The 15705-nt window shown below is 45.2% G+C and overlaps 1 long non-coding RNA gene across 1 annotated transcript in view; it reads right to left on the reverse strand.

Moving 5' to 3' along the window:
- Window positions 1-15334, reverse strand: part of LOC113900733 — a 30922-nt gene extending 15588 nt beyond the window's left edge. The window contains exon 1 of the long non-coding RNA XR_003513235.1: window positions 14983-15334. This is a non-coding gene — a long non-coding RNA (uncharacterized LOC113900733). The remainder of the gene's footprint in view (window positions 1-14982) is intronic.
- Window positions 15335-15705: the final 371 nt, after the last annotated feature.

Raw genomic sequence — 15705 nt, forward strand, 5'->3', positions numbered from 1 at the left:
CAAGTATTTGAAGCACATCTGCCAGCAGGTTGTCAAAGTGTGTGCCCAGTAAGCCCAAAGGGAATCCTAGAGGCCCAGAGGACAGGAGAGGGGTGCTCTTGGAAAGATGAAAGCAATAGAAACAGGTCCCAGGAGCTGAGATGAGAAAATAAGACTCTAGCCACCTAGAGTCTATTACCAAAAAAGCAAAAGAACAAATGTTGGCAAGGATGTGAAAAAACTGGAACCTTGCACATTTTTGGAGGGAATATAAAATGGTATGGCTGCTATGGAAAACAGTATAGGAGGCTCCCCCCCAAATTACAAATTGAACCACCATATGATCCAGCAATCCTACTTCTGGGTATTCATCCAAAAGCATTAAAGTCAGGATCCCAAAGAGAGGTTTGTACTTCCACGTTCACTGCAGCATTACTCAGAAGAGTAACGCTGAAGATATGGAAACAACCTAAATGTCCAGCAATGACTGCATAAGGAAAAGGTGGCACCTCCAAAAAGAAGGAATGCCTGTATATGCCAAAAGAAAAACTTGACTTCCAGCTGTTGACAACAACATGGATAAGCCTTGAGGACGTTATATTGAGAGAAATAAGATGGTCATAGAAGAACAAATATTGCATGATTCCAGTTAAATGAGATACATAAAATAGCCAGATTCACAGAAGAGAGTAGTATGGTGGTTGCCAGGGGCTGGGAGGAGGGAGAAATGGAATTGCTGTTCTACAGGTATAAAATTTCAGTTATGCAAGATGAGTAACTTGCAAAGTTGTAGAGATCTGCTGTTCAACACTGTGACTATAGCTGACAGTATTGTGTTATTGTTCACAGCATTGCTCACAGTTTGTTAAAGAGGGTAGATCTTAAGTTAAATGTTCTTACAGAGAGAGAGAAAGGAAGGAAGATAGAAATTAAAGAAGAGGAAAAGGAAAGGAAATAAAACAGGGGAAAAAAGGAAAGAGAAAAGAAAGATAGAACTTTAGATCAGGAGTTGACCACCTGTGGCCTACAGTCAAACCCAGCCTGCCACCTGTTTTTGTACATAAAGCTTTATTGCAACCCAGCCACATTTCATTTACATATTATCTGTGGTTCTTTGGCACTACAACAGCAGAGCTGAGTGGTTGTACCAGAGGGTGCATGACCTACAAGGGCTAAAATGACCACCGTGTACAAGGGTTCAGCTGTTGGCTGTCTTCAGGTTCTCCACATTTCTGTTCTTGCTGTTTTCCTACAGGAAAACTTGAATCTTTTCCATACTGCTCATTAGTCTGTCCCTGAATCCACTGACTGGGCTTAGCCTTTTCTTTTTGCCACAATTCTAATTCACAAGCTTCTAGCTTGCTACTGGTCACTGGACACATGTGACTATTTAAATGCAAATTTAAACTAATTACTTCTGGTGGTGGTGGTGGTTTACTTGCTCAGTTATGTCTGACTTTTTGTGATCCTGTGGACTGTAGCCCACCAGGCTCCTCTGTCCATGGCATTTCCCAGGAAAGAATACTGCAGTGGGTAGCCATTTCCTTTTCCAGGGGATCTTCCTGAACCAGGGATCGAACATAAGTCTCCTGCATTGCAGGCAGATTCTTTACCAACTGAGGCACCTGGGAGTCTGGGCTTTCACAAAGAGAATTTTGCCACCCCTTGCTTCAGAGCCATCGGTACTCTTAGCACTACACCAGAATGTCTTTAAACACTTACCTGGGCTGCTTTGGAGGAAGGAGGATCGAAACCTCAAGAGATGTCCATGTGCTAAGAACATCAGAGTGTACACATGAGCCCCTCCTGTGAGCCAGGCACTGTTTTAGAAATATCAATACACTCAGCCCTCACTTTGTGAGGTAGGAATAATCATCCTGATTTTACACATGAGAAAACAGAGGCTCAGAAATGTAAATTGTTGAAGTGGAAGAGCCCTATTTGAAAGTAGATCTGTCTGGGAATGTGTGAAATCACTATATCCAAATTCCTACTCTGTCTGCTGCTTAAACATTTCTACAGGATTACTGAGGAGAATTCTATAACTTTGGATAAAGAGATGATCAATAGGAACTACCACAACTGAATCCACTAACTGACAGTATTAGGCTGCCCGATAGGCCAATGCACTGAGACTTGGAAGGTTAGAGAGTCAGTTACCATTGGGTTCTTTTTGAATTCCTACAGTTGTGTACTGCAGTGAGGGTGTGGGCAAAAGGGGAAAGTTTGCCTTATTGTGAGACCATCAAAGACATAGTTGCTTCCTGGCAGGCTATTATTACCCCAGTAATCACATCATAAAAATGTACACTCCTCATCCAGACAAGGGAACCAGGATTGTGAGGCAGTTCTGGCAACTACATCAACAATAAAGGAAATTTACAAGACCAGGCGGTGTTTAGTTCAAAGAAGAGAAGCTGGCTAGCTGTGCATTATGCCTTCAAGAAGCCCTGCCATATTGAGAAGAGCAGCATTCTGTGTGCTCTGTCAGACTTGAGAATGTATAACAATAGAAGTAAAATGAAAGCCAATTTTGGCTCAAAGGTTGAAAGACTGTTCCAACAACTGGAATCTAACAAAGGAAGGGACTTTTGAGATAATGAGCCCACCCACCTCTGGAGATGTCCAAGCAAGAGCAAATGACAGCAGGGATGCTCTGGTACGGATTTCTGAAAAGTATGAATGTTAGACTAGCTCACCTCCACAGCACCCTCCAATTCAAAGAGCCCAAAATTCTGTAAACAAAGAGATCAGCCTGAGATCACACTAGGAAAATCAGCACTTTGAACCAAATATTAATGCTCTAACTCTATCCACACTCTAATCACAACATCTCACTAAGAGCAAGTGGCTCTTTCCAACGAAGCCCTGGGCACCTATGGTCATATTCCAGGACTAACTGAATATTTATGACATAACTATAAGAATGATTTTTTAGTTTGCCAAGTGAAATTGTAAGATCTCTGGTTTTGGAGGAGGCAGCAGGGAGTGAGTGGGTGGTCAAAATAATAATATTAGCTAATATTTACACTAACTTTGCCATTTACAGGGAAATCTATGATCCAGTTAATCTTCACAACAACCCTGTTACCATGCTAGTCATTATCAGACATTGGTACAGGAAGAGGTTGCCCGGTTCCCCCAGATGGCTACAGACCTACTGAGTGACACTCCAAGACAGAAGGGACCACCTTGATAGATACCATTTTGATCCACATCCTACAGAGACTAGCCAAGAGTTTAGGGTTATCCATTTAAATTTGTTCACAGTTTTTGTAATGGAGGTAGCCATTTTGGCACACAAAACGTAGCAGAAGTGAGTGCATGGCTCAGAACATTGTGTATTTACAGTATATACTTTTTACAAAGCTACCAGTGTTTGCCAGTGTTTCCGTTATCAGGATGAGTTTCACATCCTGAGGATGCATTGAGGTTAGGAGGCTAGACACTGCAAGAGATAATTATTAAGGTTCATGCCATCTACACACAGGTCGTCATTATCATTCACAGCTCCCATCAGCAGCACTGGATTTTGTATCCCATATGCCCAATCAGGTCTGGACTGAATCACCCCCTCTTCTGTCACAATACCTGTGGAGGCTTCTGGAAGGAAAACAGTGTGCACATGTTAGCTAGCCTGTGTGGGGATTAGAGGATGTGCACTCACTGTCGCCTGGAGAAACCCTCCGTGTTGCTGGGGTTCTATTAGACTAATTAAAGGGCCCAGGAATAACTGGAGATGACCATCTTTGCTTCTAAAAACAAAGAACATCCCTCATCAGAAACACGCCTTCCAGCATTTAAGCCAGGCAAAGCATTTAGGTAAAGCATCAGGTAGGGAGATAGAGGGTAAGGCAGGGGAGAACATTCCAGGCAAAGGAGCCACCTGAGTAAAGGCAGGAAGGCATGAAAATGAAGAGCCTCTTCTCTGTAACAGAGTACAGAGTGCACACAGGGGTGCACACACACCAGAGGCTGAACAGTTGGCCTGGGGGCCATAATAGGGTGTCCCTCTGACAGCAAGCTCCAGAGAATACTTAATGCTGGGGTCCAGTGCTTGTCAGACAGGTATCAAAATCAGCGGGAGGGCTTGTTAAAGCTCAGCTTTCTGGTCCCCTCTGCAGAGCTCCTGACCCAGTGGGTCTGTGGTGGGCCCAAGACTGTGCATTTCTAACAAGCTCCCAGTTGATGCTGATGCTGCTGATCCAGGGGCCACTCTTTGGGAACAACTGCTATAGTGAACAGCAGTTGATAACTGCTTTGAATGGGGAAGTGAGGTGATCAGAGCTGTGTGCTTACTGTCTTTTTTGACCAGTTTGAAGAGCCGATACTTCTGTGAGAAGGTGTGTAAGGAAAGGAATTTGTGGGAAAAGGAATTGGCTCAAGGAATGAATATATGTTCAGTGGTGAGATTTGATTCAAAACGTCTCATTTTTCACCCATCTGGCAGAAGGAACTAAGGAGGGTGAACCACATGACCCATGTTCCTCACAGGAGAACAGAGGAATGTCAAAAGGTCTTTAAGTTACCCGATAACCATATCATTTATAAAGCTCTAGAATGGAGTTTTTAACTCCTCAAATTTTCTTTTCTTTTCTTTTTTTTTTTTTGAAGCAGCAAGGAGATCATACCAGTCATTCCTAAAGGAAATCAACTCTGAATATTTATTGGAAGGACTGGTGACGAAGCTCCAATACTTTGGCTGTGTGATTCGAAGAGCTGACTCACTGGAAAAGACTCTGATGCTGGCAAAGATTGAAGGCAGGAGAAGAAGGGGACGACAGAGGATGAGATGGTTGGGTGGCATCATCAACTCAATGAACATGAGTTTGCACAAACTCTGAGAGATAGTGAAGGACAGGGTAGCTTGGTGAGCTGCAGTCCATGGGGTCTCAAAGAGTCGGAATGAGCAACTGAAAAACACAGTTGATTTACTATGTTGTGACAATTTCTGCCATACAGCAAAGTGATTCAGTTATACATATATATATATATATATTCTTTTTTATATTCTTTTCCATTACAGCTTATCTTAGGATATTGGCTGTAGCCCCCTGTGCTATAGGGTAGGACTTGTCCAAATGCATTTTCTTAGTGTCAGTTTTTCTAAAGACACTGACCATGTTAGTCATCAATGACCCCATCGGCTGGCAGAGGAATACATTTTAGCTTTTCCTTCTCTATTCTTGATTTCTTAGGTACGAAGAAGAATAAGGGATTATGAGATTTAATCTGAAACATCTTGAGTTTCACTTCTATCACAGAAATGGCAATTAGAAAAATACAGAAAAGGCTCAAAGACATGTCTTATCTAGGAAATCCTGACATGGTCCAAAGAGAAGTGTTAGCATGGTGTTCTTCTAGGCTCAACACTAACAAAGATGCTGCCCTATCCAAGGTGGGCATGTGCTTTAGGGCAGAGCCGGAGGAAAGAAGGGGGAAGGTTTTCTACCAGTAGGAGGGATGGGAACAAGTTAGTCTTAAATCCTATCCTATGTCTGGTTGACGTAAGAGAAAGCTATTACTCTCTGCTTTAAAGTATTATTGATGATTGAAGCTGAATGCATGACTTCATTCTATATTCTATGAAGGCTCTTCTTGAGTCAAGCGCTATAGCCCTGTCTAACTGGGGAACACTGTATTCTAAGGCTACCCCATAGTAGAAGTGAAAAAGTGACCCAGCAACTGTAGGACTTGAGTTTTTTCCTTGGTTCTGCAACCCTGAATTTGGGCAAGATTTTATGGTTAAGAATCTGCCTGCAATGCAGGAAAACCAGGTTTGATCCCTGTGTTGGAAAGAGCCCCTGGAGAAAGGAATGGCAACCCACACCAGTATTCTTGTCTGGAGAATTCCATGGACAGAGGAGCCTGGTAGGCTACAGTCCATGGATTTGCAAAGAGTTAGACACAACTGAACTACTAACACTTTCACTTTATCTTCACTGGACCTCAAATTCTTCATGTGAGAGAAAATGGAAGTCATATCTGGTTGTCTATATGATCCCCTCCATCACTGGTCTTCTAGACTCCGCACCACCTAGCAGATGCCAATCATATGGAATGAGAGCACCCTGACTGGTGGTCATGGCTCCGTCCCCCAAGACAGCTGGTCTTACCTGAACTCTGCTAAGTTTAAGGCCCTAGTGTCATTAGCATTTATCTCTGTGCTGGCCAGAGAAAACCAGATGGGAAAGTTTCCATACTAATTAGTAAGAAAATACTCTAGGATACTAATGATCTCCTCTGGCTAGAGTGAACGAGGAAGGTTCAGTCCTCATCTCCTCATCAGCAGTATCAAAAGCATTTAAGCCACAAAGAGGAACAAACACTATCAATCACTTTAAGGGATTTCCAAGGAAGCCTCAACACGGCTCTTCCCATTCAGATCACAAAGGTTGGCCAACCCTACACTCAGCTCACAGGCAATGATTCCTCTCCCTACTCATCACCCCAACTCTGTCCACTCCCCTGTATTACGTGTGTATGTGTCTGTTTCCCTAACCACCTCTTTGAGGACCAGTGACATCGTTTGTTCTTTACCTAATTGTAGTTTTCTCTATCCACCATGACTTGGAAAACGATTATGGGCACAACTGTAATACGTTTAAGTCCTGATTCTCCACCTGTTGCTGGGAGTCTAAGATCCCCATGGGTTCCCACCATTCCCAAACATGCCTCTTTATTCCACAGCCCAACAGGACAGCAGCCCGTCTCTGTAATCCTTCACTGCCACCGCGGGTGGAGGAGTCCTGGAGCTCACTGCCACTGGCAGCAGGAGACCAGGGCCCTGTCCCTGCCTGGTCCAGTGCTCACCATGGGTCTGCTCTCACAGTTTTTGCTCCTGGCTCTCATCACAGAAAGGAAAGCTCCTTTCTTCACCAGTGATAACAGTTGCTCATTCCTATAAGACTCCTCCCACCTCCCAAGGAAACCTGATATTCTTCATATACAGTTCCATCTGCAGGTAAGCAAAGCATTCCCAGAGGTAGACAAGAGAGTGTCGAATGCTACCTTCCCATGCATTACTCCTACCAACCGTGAGCTAAAGTCCAACGTCAGGATGGATAAGAATATAACTTTTCTCCTATCCCTCAGTAAGTTCCTTCTCCACCTAAGGGTATTAGGATTACCCAGGAGATGTCTCCTCTCTTAATTTATCATTATGAACATAAGTGAGTTGCTTACAATGTAAGAGCTCAATTTAAGTCCCAAAATTCTTCTGTTTTTTTCCCTCGGAAAGTTTTAGTAGATTTTCAGAAAAAATAACAGCCAACAGTCTGTTTTGAGTTTCTGGAAAGGTGTATCTTCAAAACATTACTCCTCTGTGGTGCCTTTCACAACACTTTGATTGCAGAAGATACATATTTCACAAGCAAATACATGTGTCAAATAATTCACTCTCCTCTTGGAAAATGCAAAGCTCACAAGTGAGTGAGCATGGAGTAGTCAGATTGTAGGAAAAGGTGAGTAGTAGGGAAGGTGAACAGACTCTTGCCTGGGCCATACATGTTCAGACAGGCAGTGGGGTGTGGAGGGGAAAGGAGACTGGAGGCCTGGGAACTGGGAAGGTAGGAAAGGGCATGTGAAGAAAACTGAAACACTTGGCTGAAGAGGAAAACAACGGTGTGAAAAAATGAGACAGGAAAAGAGGCAATCAAAGTGGGCAGATACCACATACCCATCTGGCCCAGCCTACAGCTATCTCACAGAAAAGATTCCCAGTGTAAAAAGAGAGAAATGGCAGTGCAAACAAGTTAGAAAATGAGGTGGATACTGTACAGATAGATGACTCTGTCCTCTAAAGACAGGTAAGAGGGGACTTCCCTGGTGGTCCAGTGGCTAAGACTCAGCTCCCAATTCAGGGGCCCGGGTTCGAATCCTAGTCAAGTAACTAGATCCCACATGCTGCAATCACATGCCGCAACTGAGAGTTCGCATGCCACTAAAAAGATCCTGCATGCTGCAACAAGGATGGAAGATCCTGAAGACTGCAACTAAGACTCAGTGCAGCCAAGTAAATAAATTAAAAAAAAAATTTTTTTAAATGACAGATGGAAGGTTGGAGAATGGGTTACCAAAGGGTCCTCAGAAGTGCTCAGAAGTTGGGCAGCCAGTTCTTTGCTATGATAATGGCATCTACCGCCCATCCAAGGGGTGGCATAGAAGGGCCAAAACAGAGACTGGAGGGGGAAAGCTCACATTGTTCCACAAACCATCAGCTGTGAGACCAACAGAAATGAGAGCACTGGCTCTGTCAAAGTCAGGCCAGGAAATAAAGGACACTTCATCCATACCACAGATCTCTAACCTGTCAGGTCCCCAGGCAGGCTGGGATGCATTTCCCCAAATGGCAGCTCCGCTCAGTGTTGAGGCCACAGTGTTGAGGAGAGCTGGGGCTCGGCCTCCCCACCCGCCCCCTCCCCCTGCCCCGCCCCACATCGACAGCAAAGCTGTGAATTCTGAAGTAAATGCAGAGGACCTGTGAGCAGTAGGCTGCTGTCACAAAGCCCATGCGCTGAACTCCTCCAGGAGAGAAGAGCTATGGCCGAGTTCTTGCTCCTGTTTGAGAAATAAGGCTGTGGATTAGAAGCAACAGAACATGTGGCAGCAGGGAGAAATGAGAGTGGAGGAGGCGAAAGATTCAGAGAAACAAGAAACTTGCTTCTACTGAAGTTTCTACTAAAACTTTCCGAGGGAAAAACACAGAAGGATTTTGGGACTTAAATTGAGCTCTTACATTGTAAGCAACTCACTTATGTTCATAATGATAAATTAAGAGAGGAGACATCTCCTGGGTAATCCTAATACCCTTAGGTGGAGAAGGAACTTACTGAGGGATAGGAGAAAAGTTATATTCTTATCCATCCTGACGTTGGACTTTAGCTCACGGTTGGTAGGAGTAATGCATGGGAAGGTAGCATTCGACACTCTCTTGTCTACCTCTGGGAATGCTTTGCTTACCTGCAGATGGAGGTAAGAGCTCAAGCACTCTAACTATCAGGGGAAAAGGGCCAACCCCACGCGTTTCAGTTGCCCTCAGACTACCATTGACCGACAGCAGTACTGCCCAGTCTCTGGTAGTGAATGTCTCCAGTCATTAAATTAAAAATTACACTAGATATGTAATATTTAAGAAACCAAGACTATAAAATCTTAACAGCTAATTTTTAAATGTTGAAAAGTTAATTTTTTTACTTAAAGAGGTAAACTTTAGATACCAGGAAAGAAACATGTTATTTGGAATACATCATTGCGGGAGAAGGCTAGAAAGTTGGAAAAATAGAATGTTACTTGTATATAAGAATGAGCTCTAAATTTCTGCCTTTTCATGCATCCTTACCTAAGAACCTAAATATTAAGGTGGTGATCAGTGCAAGTAGGAAAAAGAAAGTCTTATACAACACTGATGGTGATTACATAGTATAGAAATTTCATAAGTATTCTGGCTGGTGTATATAAAAACTCCTCTGGAGAGCTAATGATAGACCCTAGGGAATTCTGGTTCTAACAAAGCATCAATAAAACCAGCAGCAACTCCCCAGGAATCAAAGGCTATGATCGCCCCTCAAAGGGGCTGCTGACAGCCCAGCCTTTGAAAGAGCTACCAAAATCAATACCAATCATTAGACAATGACATTCAGAGGACATTGAGCACTTGAATGATTGTGTCAGGGTGCCATTTGTCAGAGCCAAGCACTTGCATTTCCAAATGGCAAATCCCTTTCAGGAGCAGATGTATGACCATTAGGACCTGGTTATACTGAGAGCCTTGGAAACTGTTTTGCAAGCTGTTATCATTAAGCAAGTAATAACACTTCTTAAGTCTGCTTCGATGCATAATTAAGACGGGTTTCAACTCATCAGCCACCACGCCTATTGTCTGAAAGCCATCATAGAAAGGATAAATACGCCTGCAGTAAAATAAACTAGGGCAGAGTTAACAGCTTCCAGGTAAGCTACAGTGCCAGAAAGCTGGGCCTTCGAGCAGCAGCAGGACAGAGGCCCAGTCCCTGGCGCCCCATGTCACCAACCTGCCTTCCTCCCTCTGAACAAGCGATCAGGTGGGCATGTAGGGGGCTTGCTGGATCCCCAGAGTACAGGAAGGTGGAGGGAGCTGGATGAGGGATGACCCTGCCCCAAGAAATAATTCATTCCTTTCCTGAGCTCCTCCACACAGCTAGGAACTAGGAACAGGCAGGCTTTTACACAAGAAAGGGTGGGTTCAGTCTCAGATGGCATTTCTGCCAAAGACCAAGGAAAAGACACTGCACTGGGCCCACCACTAGCAGCCTCGGCCACATCTGTGGGTTGAGTGTGGGCACTGCTGACGTTGTGCTGAACACTACCCTGCGGTCACCTTTCTACTAGGAGCTGCCTCCTCTGGGCAGATTCCATTCATCTGCCCTCAGCAGTCTGAGAAGAGTGGCTAGGAGCTGGTGGGGTGTAGTGGAGAGTGTATGGCCTTGGAGCTGGGTGAACCTGAGTCACGATCCTGGCTCACTACTTACGTAATTGCTGGGTCACTTTTTCCCTTTCCATTCACCTCCCTAGGCCTCAGCTTCCACAAGTATAAAGAGGGATTAATAATACTTATCTTTCATGTCTGTTTTAAGAATTCAAGATAATATATAGCAAAGTGATTGGCACAGAGTTGGTCAATGAAAGTGAAAGTTGCTCAGTCGTGTGACTCTTTGTGACCCCGTGGACTACACAGCCCATGGAATTCTCCAGGCCAGAATACTAGAGTGGGTAGCCTTTCCCTTCTCCAGGGGATCTTCCCAACCCAGGGATTGAAACAAGGTCTCCCACACTGCAGGTGGATTCTTTACCAGCTGAGCCACAAGGGAAGCCCTTATGGTCAATAAATAATAGCTATTATTATTACTAATATATTATCCTTGGGAGTGTATGACTACATGGAGATGATTTGAAGTGGGGAGGGGAGAAAAGAGACATTAGCACAAACAATGAAATGGGCTTCACTTGTAAGGAAGACTTTTCAGACCGCCATGCATCTCTCCTATAGAAACCCTGCCCCCCTCAAGGGTATCACAAGTATGAACACATTCTTTAATTAAGTTTCCCACAACCTTGTGATCTGCAGCTGACAAGTTGCATCCTGTTTACGTGGGTAGGAGAAACTGAGGTACACAAGATGACCCGATTCTCTGAGTGAGTCAGAAGCACTACCCAAACAGAAACCCAGGGGCATCACAGTGCTCACTCTTTCTGGACCTGAACTGTTTTAACAAATGATTCATCTTTGTAGAAATCCCAATTAAAAAAAAAAAAAAAAAAAAGATTAGTCCTACAATGGAGAGCACTATGTTTGGGGCCACCAGGAAGTTCACATGCAGAAACACCAGGCTGGGCTCCAACCCCATTCTGTGCCAACTCTTCCTCTTTTGATTGTGTCTGGTTCTCAAAGGAGTTGAGAAGGATTATAGACAAATAGAACCCACAGCACACCTTCCTCTCTAAGGCCTTCTGGAGTCAACCACAGGACCATGTCCATGCTGGGCACCTGCCTATCCTCAGATTCTGGCTCTCAGGCTCCCCTGGCCAGTTCTTGAGCACACACCTTTCCACGCAGTAGGCTAATTCGGATTCAGTTCACTGAGCCTGAGCTGAGAACCTGCAGGGCCCCTGCTTGCTGTTGTAAAAGGAACCAGCTTCATCAGGGGAGTCCGCTTCCATCACTCTGCAGGATTTGATCTTGGGTTTTGTTTCCTGCTGGTTAGATTATTCTCCCAATTCTTGCGGTCTAATGGCCTCCTGCATACACAGCCCTGGACAAGGGCCTTTTCTTATGAAACTTGGTAGCCTCACAAAGTTCAGAGAGGGTGAGACCAAACGGCTACCGGAGACCACTAAAGAAATCCCTTCTCTCAAATCCCTCTATTAGATGGTCTTCCACTGGAAGAACTTGAACCTGGAATTCTTTGCTCACTTAGTAGGGTAGTATCCTGATCTTACGCATTTAAGAGCATAGTACAAGGGAGGCACTTATAAATAGGCAACTGGCTTTGCATGTAGCAAAGTGACTTAACTATAATACGGAAAAAAATGTCTGCTGAATGAATGAATGTTCCTTTTCTTGTTAACCTATACTCTTATTTCGTATCTTGCTATTTTTAATTGTACCTGAAGTGATGATGTACCAGTTCTTTAGACATGCAAATTCAAATTATGAGAAACCTTTAGAGAAACCATCGGAATGTAGCTATATTCAGGACAGCAAATGCAAGGCCCAATCACCTATCTGATTAGTCATTTTTTTCTGCTGATTTGACGCAGAGTTCCGTCAGCTGTTACTATATTTCAGAGACCACAGGCATTCCTCTGTAGTCAGGGAGAGGAAACCAAAGCAACTTCTTGCCACAAGTTCAAAAAGCCAAAAAGCTCACAACCTAGGAAGGTCTCTCCACAGGCCTGGACGACTTTGCTGCCACGGTCACCGACACAATAGCAACATAACAAACATCAGAGCATCAGCTGGCTGGAGAGCTTGCTGTTAAAATCCATCTGGGCTCGGCCCCTGGTATCCTCTCTCCACTTTTGCTAAATTTATGGCAGTAGTTCAGAAGCTCTGCGACGCGGAACTGCTCCCTCTCCCCCCACATTCCTCCTGCCAATCCTCTTTGTAAATGTTTGTTTTAAACGTAATCTGCAGCTTTACTAAGATTATGTCCTGAGCACACATTTTTTTCGTCATCTGTATCTGTGCTAAGGGAGCCGATGCCTTCCCGCACCCTCAGTTCCCGCCTCCACCTTCACCCCTCAGCCTCTCCCCAGGCCTTTCTGTTCTGATTTCAGAAATCGAACCTTGCAGAATCCTTGAGGACAAGGATCACTCATTACCTTTCCTTTGTGTCTTCTCTGTGCCTCACACACAGGAGGCACTCGATAAATATTTTCAGCAAACTGGTCTGTTCATTGCTCCCTGAAGCACGTTCCCATCTCTGAGTTCTCGATGAAGCCTTGCCTCCTGCCAAGAATGCACTCTCTTCTCTTTCCCATTTATGCAAATCCTGACTGTCCCTGGGGACCAAAATCAAGCCCTCTGAAATCTCATAATTAACAAAGCACTTTTTTTTTTTCCAATTAGTTTGGGTCTACAAGTTGTCTCCACAGTTAATCTGAAGTCCTGTAAACTCCATCTGGACAGAAGCAACTTGCCAGAACCAAAACCAAGTGAGAAAGGGGGTCCAGGGCCAAACGTTTGCCTCAGGGGTGATGTCTGGGGTCTTTCCAAATCAGACACTGGGATAACAAATGAAAGATGCCTACCTGGAGGTGGAATCTATGCAAGTGACTCAGACTCAAAGGCACAAGTGAAGGAACAGAATGGGTACAGAAGCTGAGGTTAGGATGTGGTCTGTCCAGAAGGATGCCCTAGGACAAGGCTTGTTGGCCATGATACTGATGTTGAAAGTCCAGGTCCTGCCCCATCAGGCAGGATGACCTGGCCCTTAAAGCAGTCCTCCCCAGTCCTCCACACTGACACTGCCCAGTAGGAATTGCTGATCCCTTATTAGAATACTTCCATCCTCACCTGGGATCTTGCACAGTGCTGTACACACAGCAGGAAGGAAAGGAAGCAGAGAGGGCAGAAGGGAGATGAGCGGATCGTTGGTCCACTCCCCTCGGCCAGTTCAGAAGGCCAGAGTGAGCCCAGGCATCCACCACCCTCACATCCACTTGTCTTTAATAGCTGCCACTTCTTTATGCTTGGGGGATTGCTTTAATCTCTTTGGAAGGTTTTGGGTTTCTCAAGCACAGGGACTTCAACTCTCTTTTTTGTATCTACCCCAGGTGGCTGGAACTCACCTTTCCTGTTCCAGACCCTGTGTGTTATCTCTGAGCAAACACAATCTTGGTGGAAAAAGAGATTCCTATCTCTGAGGAAACAGGTGCTGGTTCCAGCCTCAAGCGTGGGGTCTCACTGCACTGCTCACAAGGGGCTCTGGGCAAGACTCTGCTTCCAGTTAAGCAAGGGCGACTGGGACACTGTTGTGAGTTCAGACACTCTGCCTTTGCCTAGTTTTCCACAGTTGCCTCATTCTCCATCCTACCCAGAACACACAAAGACAACTATGCCAAGAGGGGAGCAGTGCCATCTGCCTCCAATAAGCTTTCCCCAGACCTCTATTTAAGGGTGGAGGTAGGGGACTGTCTCATGATCCTTCTCACAGCCATTAGCAGAATCACCCCAGGTCCATGTTAATGGCCCCATCCGAGTCCTCCCAAACTTTTCACTGCCAAGTGCACCAAAAATGGACATGGTCTGAGCGTGACTTGAGCCTGGGCCTGCCCCATCTCTCTCCTTACTGTTTTTCAAGGCAGAATCACACCTATAGGAAAGGAATGTTAGTATCATGATGCCCCTCCCTCTGCTGCTACTGCTGCTAAGTTGCTTCAGTCGTGTCTGACTCTGTGTGACCCCATGGACTGCAGCCTACCAGGCTTCTCCGTCCATGGGATTCTCCAGGCAAGAACATTGGAGTGGGTTGCCATTTCCTTTTCCAATGCGTGAAAGTGAAGTCACTCAGTCGTTTCCGACTCTTAGCAACTCCATGGACTGCAGCCTACCAGGCTCCTCCATCCATGGGATTTTCCAGGCAATAGTACTGGTTTGGGGTGCCATTGCCTTCTCCCGCCCCTCCCTCTAACCACATGCAAAATTGGTAAAATAAGTGTATCAGGGGAATTCTGAGCAGTAAAAACAAAATCCAAATCCCTTATAAATAAATGAATGGAAAGTTCTGCTCATTCAGTGAAACCTGATTTCAGATCAACTGAGTGTAGAAACAGAAAAAAAAAAGCCCATGTTACAAAAGAGTGAATTAAAGCAGCCAAGCAAAACCCAAATGGCAAAATGGGGGAGGCGCGTGGTTATTTTCATAATCAACGAGAAAGAGGCAGGTCTACGGGAAAGAGAGGTGAACCGGGTCACAGCCTCAGAGAAGCAGCTCCCTGAGCAGACAGGTGGCTGGGACTCACCTTTCCTGTTCCAGGCCCTGGGCGTTATCTCTGAGCAAACACAAGCTGGTCTCTTATCAGAGGACAGTGCTGACCCAGCACTTGATGCACATGGAGACTCCTGCTCAGGATTGGGACTACAACCCTGTGGGTAGGGAGCACAGGGGCTGCTGAATTCATTAATTACATAGATGAGAAAATCAAGTCCCAGAAAGATTTGTTCCAGGTCTTCTAAAAGAAAAATAAGATAACCAGAACTTGAATTTTGCTGTTCTAATGCCAAGTTTAGAGCTCCCTGCACAGGCTGGGGGGCCCTGGGGCCTCTGCTGGAAGAGAAGGAACTCAGCTGAGTAGTTGGTGAGGTCCCCTGGGCTTTTTTTCACCCCTTCTAAACAGGAAGTGAGAGAACAGACTTCCGGCCAGCTCCCAACCAGCCCTATTATTCCAGTGCAGCCCCCGGGCTCAATAGACTTTCGATGGCGATGAACTGGCCCTCCACCAAAGGCATGAGGTCAGCCTTACTCCTTTATGCCAAAGCTGCTTCTAGTAAAACACGTCTATAAAGAGATTTCTCCTCGGGAGGCCCCAATCAGCTAGCCAAAGGAGGAGAATGGGTGAGTGACAGGGCTTCCTATTTTAGGAAATCTGTCAGTTCTCTATCAGCAGAGCCTGGGCCTCCAGCCAACAGGTCCCTGGAGGGAGGAAGAATGAGTTGGAGGCAGCTGTAGAGAACTGGTGTCCCCA

Source organism: Bos indicus x Bos taurus, chromosome 11, assembly GCF_003369695.1.
Source record: "Bos indicus x Bos taurus breed Angus x Brahman F1 hybrid chromosome 11, Bos_hybrid_MaternalHap_v2.0, whole genome shotgun sequence".
Taxonomy (NCBI): domain Eukaryota; kingdom Metazoa; phylum Chordata; class Mammalia; order Artiodactyla; family Bovidae; genus Bos; species Bos indicus x Bos taurus.